Source organism: Bufo gargarizans, chromosome 10 (assembly GCF_014858855.1).
Source record: "Bufo gargarizans isolate SCDJY-AF-19 chromosome 10, ASM1485885v1, whole genome shotgun sequence".
Classification (NCBI taxonomy): Eukaryota; Metazoa; Chordata; class Amphibia; order Anura; family Bufonidae; genus Bufo; species Bufo gargarizans.
Window position 1 is genome coordinate 10,392,111 of NC_058089.1, and position 12,806 is coordinate 10,404,916.

Here is a 12,806-nt window from a genome sequence, read left to right on the forward strand (position 1 = left end):
AAATTCATGCAGTTTTCTAATATACTCGGTGAGCCAATTCCTCATGAATATCAGGATCTCTTCTTGTTGTCAGTGAATGAGAACTTTATTATTTTTTTTTCACTTCCAGAGAACGCAAACCTGTCCTAGTCACCCAGTGGAGGCCAAAAGAGCGTTTTGCAGATCCATGACTTGTGGACCACAAAAACACCAATGGTTGTGTGTAGGGATGAGCGAATCAACTTCGGATGCTTCGTGCAAAGTTGATTCGCATAAAACTTTGTGTAATACTGTAAAAAAACCTTGTTACTGAACTCTGTACCACTTGGAACTGAACCCGAGTATCGGTATCAAGGTTTTTTTTAAGTAATAATTAATTCACAAAGTTACTACACGAAGTCTCGCAAGACTTTGCGAAGTAATAACTTTGGCTCATCGGAGCCAATACATTCTCCGCTCTGTAACGAAGTTTTATGCGAATCGACTTCAGATAAGGCATCCGAAGTGGATTCGCTCATCCCTAGTTGTGTGAGTGAGCCATTTGGTAAGAAGGTATTCCGTGCAGTATATGTCTTCATACTGGGAGGCTGTGGGCGACCTGTGCCGCCGTAGGGCTATACACACTAGTATATATTGGAGGTGTACGTCGGGGAATCTTGGACATACTGTGAATGCATCGCTGAGGCCTCCTGCACACCACTGTATCTGTTTTTATACCGGCCGTGTGCTGGCGCCATTTTTTTATTTTTTATCCTTGTCCACAAAACAGAAAAAATAGGACTTGTTATATTTTTAGCGGGGTCACGGAACGGACATGACTGATGCAGGCTACACACGGTTGTGCTTTGCACATGTTTTGCGGCCCCATTGAAGTGAATTGGTCCGCATTCGATCCACAAAAAAACGCAGATCGGCTGCGGACAAATACTACAGCCATGTGCATGAGCTTTAATACTGTGAGGAGGCCTGCACCTGGATGTCTGTCACATGGTCTACCTCTGGAAGTAAACAATGAAGGTTCCCATTCAGTGACAGCAAGTGGTGGTCTTGAAATGCACATGGAACATACTCATAAAGGATATTAGAAAGTTGCCTAAGGCCTCTTTCACACGGGCGTCATGTTTTTTGCCCGGATAAGAGGCGGGTGCGTTGCGGGAAAATGCGCGATTTTTCTGCGCGAGTGCAAAACATTGTCATGCGTTTTGCACTCGCGTGAGAAAAATCGCGCATGTTTGGTACCCAGACCCGAACTTCTTCACAGAAGTTCGGGCTTGGGATTGATGTTCTGAAGATTGTATTATTTTCCCTTATAACATGGTTATAAGGGAAAATAATAGCATTCTGACTACAGAATGCTTAGTATAATAGTGCTGGAAGGGTTAAAAATAATAAAAAAGTTAACTCACCTTCTCCTCTTGTTCGCGCAGATGCCACTCTGTTCTTTAGCTGTGGACTGAATGACCTGAGGTGACGTCAGATCACATGCTCCAATCACATGGTCCATCACCATGGTGATGGAGCATGTGATCTGACGTCATCAAAGGTCCTTTAGCCCACAGATAAAGAACAGACCGGCATCTGCGCTAACAAGAGGAGAAGGTGAGTTAACTTTTTTTATTATAACCCTTCCAGCACTATTATACTCTGCATTCTGTATTCAGAATGCTATTATTTTCCCTTATAACCATGTTATAAGGGAAAATAATACAGTGAATAGACTGTCACCTAGAACCCATGCGTGAAAATCGCACCGCATCCGCACTTGCTTGCGGATGCATGCGATTTTCACGCAACCCCATTCATTTCTATAGGGCCTGCGTTACGTGAAAAACGCACAAAGAGGAGCATGCTGCGATTTTCACGCAACGCACAAGTGATGCGTGAAAATCACCGCTCGTGTGCACAGTCTCATAGAAATGAATGGGTCAGGATTCAGTGCGGGTGCAATGCGTTCACCGCACGCATCGCACCCGCACGGAAAACTCGCCCGTGTGAAAGGGGCCTAAGGCTGGTTTCACACGGGCGTTGCGGAAAAATGTGCGGGTGCGTTGCGGAAACACCCGCGATTTTTCCGCGCGAGTGCAAAACATTGTCATGCGTTTTGCACTCGCGTGAGAAAAATCGCGCATGTTTGGTACCCAAACCCGAACTTCTTCAAAGAAGTTCGGGCTTGGGATTGATGTTCTGTAGATTCTATTATTTTCCCTTATAACATGGTTATAAGGGAAAATAATAGCATTCTGAATACAGAATGCATAGTACAATAGCGCTGGAAGGGTTAAAAAAATAATAAAAACGTTAACTCACCTTATCCCCATGATCGTGTAGTTCCCGGTCGGTCTCTTCTTTAGCTGTGACTAAAGGACCTGTGGTGATGTCAGATCACATGCTCCATCACCATGGTGATGGACCATGTGATTGGAGCATGTGATCTGACATCACCAAAGGTCATTCAGCCCAAGCCCACAGCTAAAGAAGAGACCGACCGGGAACTAGGCGATTATGGGGATAAGGTGAGTTAACTTTTTTATTTTTTTTAACCCTCCCAGCACTATTATACTAAGCATTCTGTAGTCAGAATGCTATTATTTTCCCTTATAACCATGTTATAAGGGAAAATAATACAGTGAATAGACTGTCACCTAGAACCCATGCGTGGAAATTGCACCGCATCCGCACTTGCTTGCGGATGCTTGCGATTTTCACGCAACCCCATTCATTTCTATGGGACCTGCGTTACGTGAAAAACGCAGAATATAGAACATGCTGCGATTTTCACGCAACGCATAAGTGTTGCGTGAAAATCACCGCTCATGTGCACAGCCCCATAGAAATGAATGGGTCCGGATTCAGTGCGGGTGCAATGCGTTCAACTCACGCATCGCACCCGCACGGAAATCTCGCCCGTGTGAAACCAGCCTAACAGTTCTTTGCAGAGCGAGTAGGCTTCAGTAGGTGAAACTTTATGTGGCCTGTGATAAGCCTGAATGCAGGTCTACGGTGGATCCGTTCAGTACGTGGATCCGTTCAGTACGGTGGATCCGTTCAGTACGTGGATCCGTTCAGTACGTGAATCTGTTCAGTGAATCTTATACACACACACGGTAGACAGTATGTTGGTCGCTGTGAGTGGTGGTACTGCGTGCGGCCAGTAGGGGGCAGGCTGATTACAGAGATGTCCCCTTGTGTGCTGGAGATCCTCTGATACTTTGTGTGATATTCGTGTCTCCTCGGATCTATTTGCGGAACGTTCCGTTTGTTTCTGCCACCCATTGTGGCTCTGGCACCCACTGCGCCATCGCCCTGGCCGCTTCTGAGCTTTACACACATTTCCCATGTTTATCAGATAGGTAAAGCAGAAGGGGGGTTGGTTATTAACCAATTAAAGGACTAACCCGATTTACGTTATGGAGGGGAATTATTGCAAAGAATTTACGAAGAGAAGCAGAGAGCAAAGCAGGAGCCGCCCCAGCCTTATAATACGAAATCCCGCTTTCTCATGGACATTAAACGTCCGTAGGAACCTCAGTATTAGGCATCATGCACACAACCGGATGCAAATTGCGGATCCACAAAATACTGATACGGGCCTTGTACGTCCAGCCCTATGATATTTTTGTGGCAGGGCTGCGGAACGGACGTGTGGACAGCACATGGTGTGGTGTACGCATCTTTTACGGCTTCACTGAAATTAATTGGTCTGCATCCGATCTGCAAAAAATGAGGATCGGATGTGGATTGAAAATAGGATCATATGCGTGATGCCTTATTGTGATGGGCCCATACGCTACCTCCAGTTATAGGTTTTTCTGCACAGTAGCACTATATGGCAGCACCGTCCGTGGTCTGTAATATGGACCTTTACATGCAGCTGTACTGGCTCCTTACATGGAATAGAAGGTGGAAGGGACAGGCAGTAAAAACGTTATTACTCCTGGCCCTGTCAATCAAAGTGGAGAGGGCTTGGCAGATGCAGAGAGAGCAGAACCTCTAGGTGTAATAGCAACGCCCCCGTTGCTCCTAGAGGCTAATTTGCATATATTAAAATGTCATTTATCTCAGCAATGCAGGCACATATAGACAGGTAAGATTGGGAACTTAAACTGGCCACAAGTTGTAGGCAAGTCCAAATGAACAGAAGGCGGAGCAACAGAAGTAGGCGGGGCCAGCAAAACCGCAGTGCAGCATAAAATACCACCCAAGCAGAACCAAATATCACAGGACAGCATAAAATACTGCCCTATCAGCATACTGAGGATAGCGATACAGTTGAATTAAGGACCTGGCCAGCGGCTGTGAGGAGGGCTTTGGCCCAACCGGAAATTTCCCTGTAAGGTATATGGCCAGTTTGTCCCTGCATATGAACATGGGCCCAGAGCACATGTAACAGGTCAGCCGGTGTCATAGGTGCAAATGCTTGCAGCGTTCGGGTGTCCGCCTGGCCTTGCAGAGGCAAACGGATCCGTCCAGACTTACAATGTAAGTCAATGGGGACGGATCCGTTTGAAGTTGACACAATATGGCTCAATTTTCAAACGGATCTGTCCCCCATTGACTTTCAGTGTAAAGTCTGGACGGATCCGTCTGAAGCTACTTTCACACTTAGAATTTTTTCTACAATATAATGCAGACGGATCCGCTCTGAACGGATCCCGTCGTCTGCATTATATGAGCGGATCCGTCTGGGCGGATCCGCTCTGAACGCAAGTCTGAAAGTATGGTGACCTGAGTGAGCTTTGGCTCGGCCCCCAGACTTTTTACACAGGAATATGACAAGGAGCGTTACCAGATGTATATACAATGTATCTGTGTCCTCAGATGTGTGTACAATTAGAGATGAGCGAATTTTTTAAAAATTTATTAGCAGCGAATTACGTTAAAAAACAGCTATTTCCGGGCTGCAGAGAGCCTTTATAGGGGTGTAGAACACTGTGCCTGTATAGCGGTGTAGAACACTGATCCTTGAAGTAACACCCATAGGGAGTCTGCTGTGGGAGTGAAATAACACTGTGAGTCCGTATGACATGCAGATGACAGAATCACTGCACACTTCACTTATTTGGGCAGTCACGGGGCCAAAACTGACTAAATAACTCAAGTGTGAACTCAGCCTTACAGGTCGATGTTAGCGCCAAGAAGAAGCGCACTCCTTTTACACCCTCGTCAGCTGATTCCACATAGATATCTACAGAACCTGTTCTATTAAACACTTATACAAGTAGAGCCCCCGACAGAGTGGAGAGGGGGTCAGCAGTAAGTGTGTGTTGACGTCACTGATTATTTTGCCCTTCCTCTGATCCGTCAGAACAATAACCCACAAAAAACGGATCCTGTCCGTGGAGTATCCGCCTTCACTCGGTCAGCAATCCATCAGTATTGCTAAAGCCCAAAAAAACAGGAGTGGATCCAAAACAGAGATGACACGTGAATGGAATATTTTCATGTCTTCTGTGTTTTGTACCCACTCCTGCTTTTGGCTACCAAATCATAAGCCAATTCTGATGGGACCATACAGGCCTTACAGCCGCTACACAGACAGGATCCGCTGTGTGTCTCATTTATCCTTCCTTCTGACAGATTAGAAGAAGCGTCAAATAAATGATGTCAGCCAGGCTGAAAGGCAAAATAGTGGCCCAGTCATGGAGTGGGGAGTGTGGGAACAGCATGAGAAGTCCACAGAGTGGACCTATGACATAGTGGTGAGGTGGAAGCAGCATGAGGAAACCACAGAGTGGACCTATGACATAGTGGTGAGGTGGAAGCAGCATGAGGAGACCACAGAGTGGACCTATGACATAGTGGTGAGGTGGAAGCAGCATGAGGAGACCACAGAGTGGCCCAATGACAGGGTCTGGAGGTGGTGGCAGCATGAGGAAACCACCGAGTGGCACAATGACAGTGTGGAGGTGGCAGCAGTATGAGGAGACCACCGAGTGGCACAATGACAGTGTGGAGGTGGCAGCAGTATGAAGAGGCCACAGAGTGGCACAATGACAGAGTGTGGAGGTGGCAGCAGTATGAGGAGACCACCGAGTGGCACAATGACCGAGTTTGGAGTTGGCAGCAGTATGAAGAGGCCACAGAGTTGGCAGCGTCAGGAGAAATAATGGCTATTTGAATCCCCAAATAATCGTTCCCTGCACATGTAAATCGCTTTTCTATCAATGTCTTTAGCGCCTTCTCACATCTGTCCCTGCACTCAGAACGCTGGAAAATGGCAGAATCTAAAATGGCCACCATATTTATAGGGCTGTGACATCACAGGGCTGGCTGGCTGCTGATTGGCTGCATGCAGGCATGTCAATCAGGGTGATCCCGCCTTCCCAGAGTTCCTTGCCCTATGTCCTCAGTCCTCACACGTGTAGCCGCCATTTTAGGAAAATTGCGATTCGTTACCACGAAGCGCGAGGAAATTCGCATTAGTTGCGAATCAAATTTTTCCTGAGATTCAAATCGAATTCCACTTCGTCAGCTTCAATTTGCTCATCTCTATATACAATGTATCCGCGTCCTCAGATGTGTGTACAATGTATCCGTGTCCTCAGATGTGTATACAATGTATCCGTGTCCTCAGATGTGTGTACAATGTATCCGTGTCCTCAGATGTGTATACAATGTATCCGTGTCCTCAGATGTGTGTACAATGTATCCGTGTCCTCAGATGTGTATACAATGTATCCGTGTCCTCAGATGTGTGTACAATGTATCCGTGTCCTCAGATGTGTGTACAATGTATCCGTGTCCTCAGATGTGTGTATACAATGTATCCATGTCCTCAGATGTGTGTACAATGTATCTGTGTCCTCAGATGTGTGTACAATGTATCCGTGTCCTCAGATGTGTGTACAATGTATCCGTGTCCTCAGATGTGTGTACAGTGTATCCGTGTCCTCAGATGTGTGTACAGTGTATCCGTGTCCTCAGATGTGTGTACAATGTATCTGTGTCCTCAGATGTGTGTACAATGTATCCGTGTCCTCTGATCTGTGTACAATGTATCCGTGTCATCCGGTGGGTGGGGGGAGGAATTGTTCTGGCCTCTATTCCTGGACCTCACCTCCTGGACCACGCCATTATTTATGTAATCAATATGCTGAAGGGGGTAAATCTATCAAAGCAAGACTGGGCTTAGTTGTCCATAGCAACCAGATTTCACCTTTCATTATTCAGGGCTCCTCTGGAAAATGAAAGGTGGAATCTGATTGGTTGCTGTGGGCCCCTAAGCCACGGGTTTGATAAATCTCCCCCAAGGTGTCTGCGATGGGTCTGTTTAATGTCTCTGCTTGCGGTCGGAGGACAGCGCCCTTACATGAACCACTTGGCATCAGACAGATGAAGCTTTACTTCTCCATAGAAATGACTAACATGGAGGTCTCTGACCCCAGTGCAAAATCCTTACCAAGGCTGCGGCGTCATGCGCCATTTATAATGCTGGCGTCTTATGTGATGGAGGGCCCATGGGCCCCCACTGCTGCCTGTGCTCCCCTCTAGCTGCACATGTAAGAGAAGCACAATGTACGCTCTCCACGCCTCTCCTTTTTCACTTCTGGCTGTTTGGGCAGAGAATAGCGTGCCGGAGCGCTCTGGATGTGACTGCAATGCCTGCGGCCGCAGCGACTGTAATGGGATGCGACAGATCGTCCACTACCCAGGAAAATATCCTTGGATTCGGCCGGATAAAAGCCTTTGCGTGGACTTGCACCCACGGACTTCAGCTTGTGAACCTAGCCTTACGGTACATTCACGCAGGACGCGCGGATCCAGATTTATTACACGCAGATTTGGCGCCGTTTTCACTCTATGCTTCTCAAACTATGAAATCCTCAGAACAAGCCGACATTTTGCGGATCTAAAAACCACTCCACGCGTCAGTTTCCACGCGCACTTTGCTTCTACTTTAATGAGCCTTTTATACCCACAAATCCAGACAGATAAATGCGGAGTATCTCCACCGGTGGACGTAGTGCGGCCGCCCGGGCTGCCCCTGTGACTCCTCTTAGCTGATTTCCCAGGTATCCTACAGCACATTCGCCTCCACTAAGGCTGCATGCACACGACCGTTGTGTGTTTTGCGGTCCGCGGGGCACGGGTGGCGTCTGTGTGCATTCCGCAATTTGCAGAGCGGCACGGGCAGCCATTTATGTAACTTCCTATTCTTGTCCGCAAAATGCACAGGAGTGGGACAGGTTGTGTTTTTTTTTTTGCGGGGCGGCGCGCGGAGTGCTGTCCGCGTCTTTTGCGGCCCCATTGAGGTGGGTGGGTCCGCACCTGGGCCGCAGATACTGCGGCTCGGATGCGGACCAAGATAACGGTCGTGTGCATGAGGCCTAAGACTGGGATGTGGGGCGATCCATTTGTTGTAGTAACCCTCACTAGCAGACTGTATTAGGTCATCCAGTTCTCACTTTCATTTAAAGGGGTCTTCCGACTGACAGATTAGAAGGCGTCTGTGAGATGCTCTAAAACGCGCCTGCACCCACCAAACACAAGCTGCATGGTCCCTCCTGGTGCATTTCGGGGGCCCGCGGGGGCCTGTCTTTACTGTAGTTGGTTCGTACTGCCCTCTGTTCTCGCAGACTGTTGCCCTTGAAGGAACCATTTTCTTGGGGCCCAGACCGATCAGTCCTGTCATGAGCCGTGCTTTTCTATCACTGTGGTGGACTTTGGGGATCATCATCAGTTTTTTCAGCCCTTTTTGTGGACCCCCCCCCCCCATTCCTTACACAACCCTTGTCTCGCTGCATCGTCCCTGCTGTAGTGCAATAAGTTCTACGACTACAGCGCGGCGAGAAGCCTACATTACACTGCCAGCCTGCACTGCACCATCAGCCGGAGGAGGGACTGTCAGCGCTGGCTGCCATGGTAACAGCTGGGTCGCAAGTGCCTGCCGTTAACCTGTTCACTGCTGCACGTACGTGACACTGACTTCTTAAGGATGTTTTTTGCTCTCTCTCTCCTCGTCTGAGGTTTTGGAGCTCATGAAGGCATCCATATTCAACGAGCCGCCTTAGCTAATGAATACAGGCAGAGCGTTTAATTACTGCTGCATTATTCTGTGCCGAACACAGAGGCCACGGAAGAGCGCACAGCGTATACACGGGGGAGGCAGGACGTGCGGAATATGTCAGAGACACTCTGTTCTGTGAAGGACTACACAAGTTGGCTAGAAGTCGTGCACGGGTCAGACTACGCAGTGTTTGTAGTCTGTAACCATGGAGACACATAGGTCTGCATAGGAGCTAAGTACTTAAAACATTAGAAGAGTCTTAAAGGGCATCTGTCAGGAGATTTGTACCTGTGACAGCGGCTGACCTGTTACATGTGCCCATATTGCTGAGAAAAGGGAAGTTTTAATATATGCAAATGAGCCTCTAGGAGCAACGGGGGCGTTACCGTTACACCTAGAGGCTGTGCTGCTGAACTCCGCCTATGCCGGATACTGAAGCGCATGGCGCAGCGTAAGACTTTAGGAGAAGGGCCAGGTGCATGCATATGTAGTAAATGGGGAGAGAGCCGACAGCCACACCTCTGGCCAAGGGCTCATTCCGTGCATTGGTCAAACTGCGGTCCCCAATGCCCGGGCACTGTGTCGCAGATGGGTCCGTGATCTGTCCACACCACAAAAAAATATATAATGTTCTATTTTTTTGGCGGTGCAAAGGCACGGAGAGAAACCTCACCGAAGCACCTTCCGCAATATACGGATTCGAACCTATTCACTTGAATGGGTCTGAAATCCGGATGTGCATGAGCCCTAAGGCAGAGTGTCGCCCCAGCACAGGGGGGACACATCCTGCCGGACCCCACACGTGAGTGCTAATTAGAGGTCTCGCTAGACCTGACTAGTGGAAGCACGTGAAGACCCTTACAGCGCGGTGCCCACCGGCGTGGAGTGTCTGGTCTGCGCAGCACATTTCTTCTCATGCAGCTGCCTTATTATCGGATATTCTGGACGATCAGATGCCAAAGTAAAGGATTTCTCTGCATTGCTTTACCTTGCAGACGCTCCCTGCCCTCTAATATGAAAGTTCATGTCCAGCAGCCGCCACGTGAACCCGTCTCCATCACTTTATAGCCTCACGTGTAAGTCAGGGCCAGGCGGCCGCAATCCACTGCAAAACTCCAAGATGAGCCATCAGTAATCCCTCCGCCATCCGTCTCGCCGATGATGCAGAAAGACACCGCCAGCTGGTTTCACAAAGTTTGGGTGGTCCCCCCCCTCACATACGATGGGGTTCAGCCACCAGCAATCGCCTGGATGACAGGTAATCAGTGTCTTCTGGGGAGCGGTGTGGTGTCTGCGCCGATCGGCACTTCTCAGAGCGAATCTCAAGGTGACTTAGAAGACGTGAAAACCGAGCAGAGAAGTTTCTATTGATTTTTCTGTGTTGATGTGGGGTAAAAACAGCATCGCTCAGAAGGAAGGCGGCGAGTAGGGCAGCGGACGGTGGGGGCGGCCAGACCTCTCCAGGAGCTGTACCGCTACCTGCACACTGGCTCGGGCTGTCATCAGTTTTTGCAGCTCGGGTGCGGACCCATTCACTTCAATGGGGCCGCAAAAGATGCCGACAGCACTCTGTGTGATGTCCGCATCCGTTGCTCCGTTCCGTGGCCCTGCAAAAAAATATATAGCATGTCCTATTCTTGTCCGTTTTGCAGACAAGAATAGGCATTTCTACAATGGGCCGCCTGTTCCGTTCCACAAATTGCGGTCCGCAAAAAAAACGGAACGGTCGTGTGCATGAGGCCTTTCTTGCAGATTTTGATGTGTTTTTTTTTTTTTTTTTTGCAAATGTTGAAATCTGCAATAAAATCCACTGAAACAATTAACACGCGATTGGCAGGTCAACTCCTGTACAGAAAATATATGCAAAGCCTGGCGTAGCTAGAAATGACTGGGCCCCACAGCAAATGTTTAAACGGGCCCCCCCTTCACAACCCCCGCTCTGGTGGCAGTCACAGGAAATCTAGCCGTGCCGCAGCGATACCACGCATTTCTAAGGGATCACCACTACTCAGCAATCAGTGTCGCCATAGCCTAATGTAACAGGTGCCGCCCCCCCCAGGGCCCTATATCGTGACCCAGGTGTAATAGGAAATGTCGAGTGGTGCAATGTGTCACGGTGCTCCTACCTGGATACTGCTGGACCCCAGGCTTTGGCTTCGAAGCAATAAAAAGGGGGAATAATTGAGGGATTTGTAAAAGATAGATTAAGTCCAGACCTTGTATGTAGTTGAACAGCAGCTTTACTTGAATAAATGTTCATCAAAACAATCTTCAAGCTTTGTCTTGGTCCCAGCAGGCTTTGGCATAAACTGGAAGGCTTCTTCAATACCTCTGCTTGCTTTCTCTCTCTCTCTCTGCTGTACTGAAAGGCTTGGTTAAATACTTTTGCTTTCTTTCTTTAAGCTGCACTAAATTCTGCTTAAGTCTGGTTACTTTACCTTAGGACTGGTCTGGTGTCCTTGGATGGGGCGCCGTCGGCTGTTACTCCCCTCCTGACACTCAGTAACACTTATCTTCAGCCGAAGTACTGTTTCTTCCTCTTGCTGATTTCTCTTGTGGTGGCTGAAGAAAAATTTCCTCTGGCCCCTATGGCTTCCAGACATCTTTCTTCATAGCCAGCAGAGCTTAGGGTGCTCACACTCCTCCTGTCTAGAACTAAGGGCTCATTCTCATTCTGTTGGGGTTTTTTTTGCGGACCTTATACGGAACCATTAATTTCAATGGGTCTGCAAAAAACAACGGAATGTACTCCGTGAGCATTCCGTTTCTGTATGCTCATATTTCCTTTCTGCAAAAAGATAGAACATGTCCTATTATTGTCCGCATTGCGGACAAGGATAGGACTGTTCTATGAAGGGCCAGCTCTTCTGTTCCGCAAAATACGGAATGCACACGGATGTCATCCGTATTTTTTGTGGATCAGTTTTCGCGGACCGCAAAATACATGCGGTCATGTGAACAAGCCCTAACTCAAACTTCTGCCCCACCCTTTCGGCGGTCTCGAATTGCCGATATTTCTGAACTGCTCCCCCTGGTGGTAATAAACGGGGCAGACGCCTGGGTGACCCCTTCATTTCCTCCGAATGTAAAGTATGTGAACGTTCTTGACTTCTGGTTACACTGAACAGTATTTTCCATCCTAGGAAAGTCTGACTGTCAGCCAGCGACCTGTTCCTGAACATGAACTCCTCGTTCTGACGGGACCAGATGTAACTAGGTAACATTTCCTAAAACACACGCTTTGCGACCCACAGAGTCGCCGAACACCCCGATCCGGAGAAAACGGATTCATATAATGTAAATGTTGGTCACACTAGGTAGAGGTGTGCCAGCAATGACAGGTGGGACCTGCGCCTATTTCCATAATGGACCCCCACAGTGAAGGAGAGCGCACAGCGCAAGCGTTCTGAAAATAGAGGAGCACGGGCTTGGCTATCTCCAGCAGTGCCATAGTGGTGAATAGAGAGGTGTCAGCGCATGCACAGTACGCCCTCCATTCAACACTATGGGACTTCCAAAAATAGCCGAGTGCGCTTGTTCAGCAATTTTTTTTTTTACTTCTATAGCAGTGAATGGAGAGCATGCCGATCCTGCGTGGTGTGCTTGCTTTCACTTCAAGGGCCCGATTTGGGAGATAAGAGTGGGACCTGCGCCAATCTTACACCGATGGCATGTCCTAACGATACGGCATCAATGTCCCAGATGGTGCAACCCCTTTAATTCCATAATATATGCTTATAATGGTCGGATCTTCTGATAAGGAGCTCCAAATCTCTTGCATAGACACGGTAATGTTAATATTCTGCTGCCTGCAGCCTCC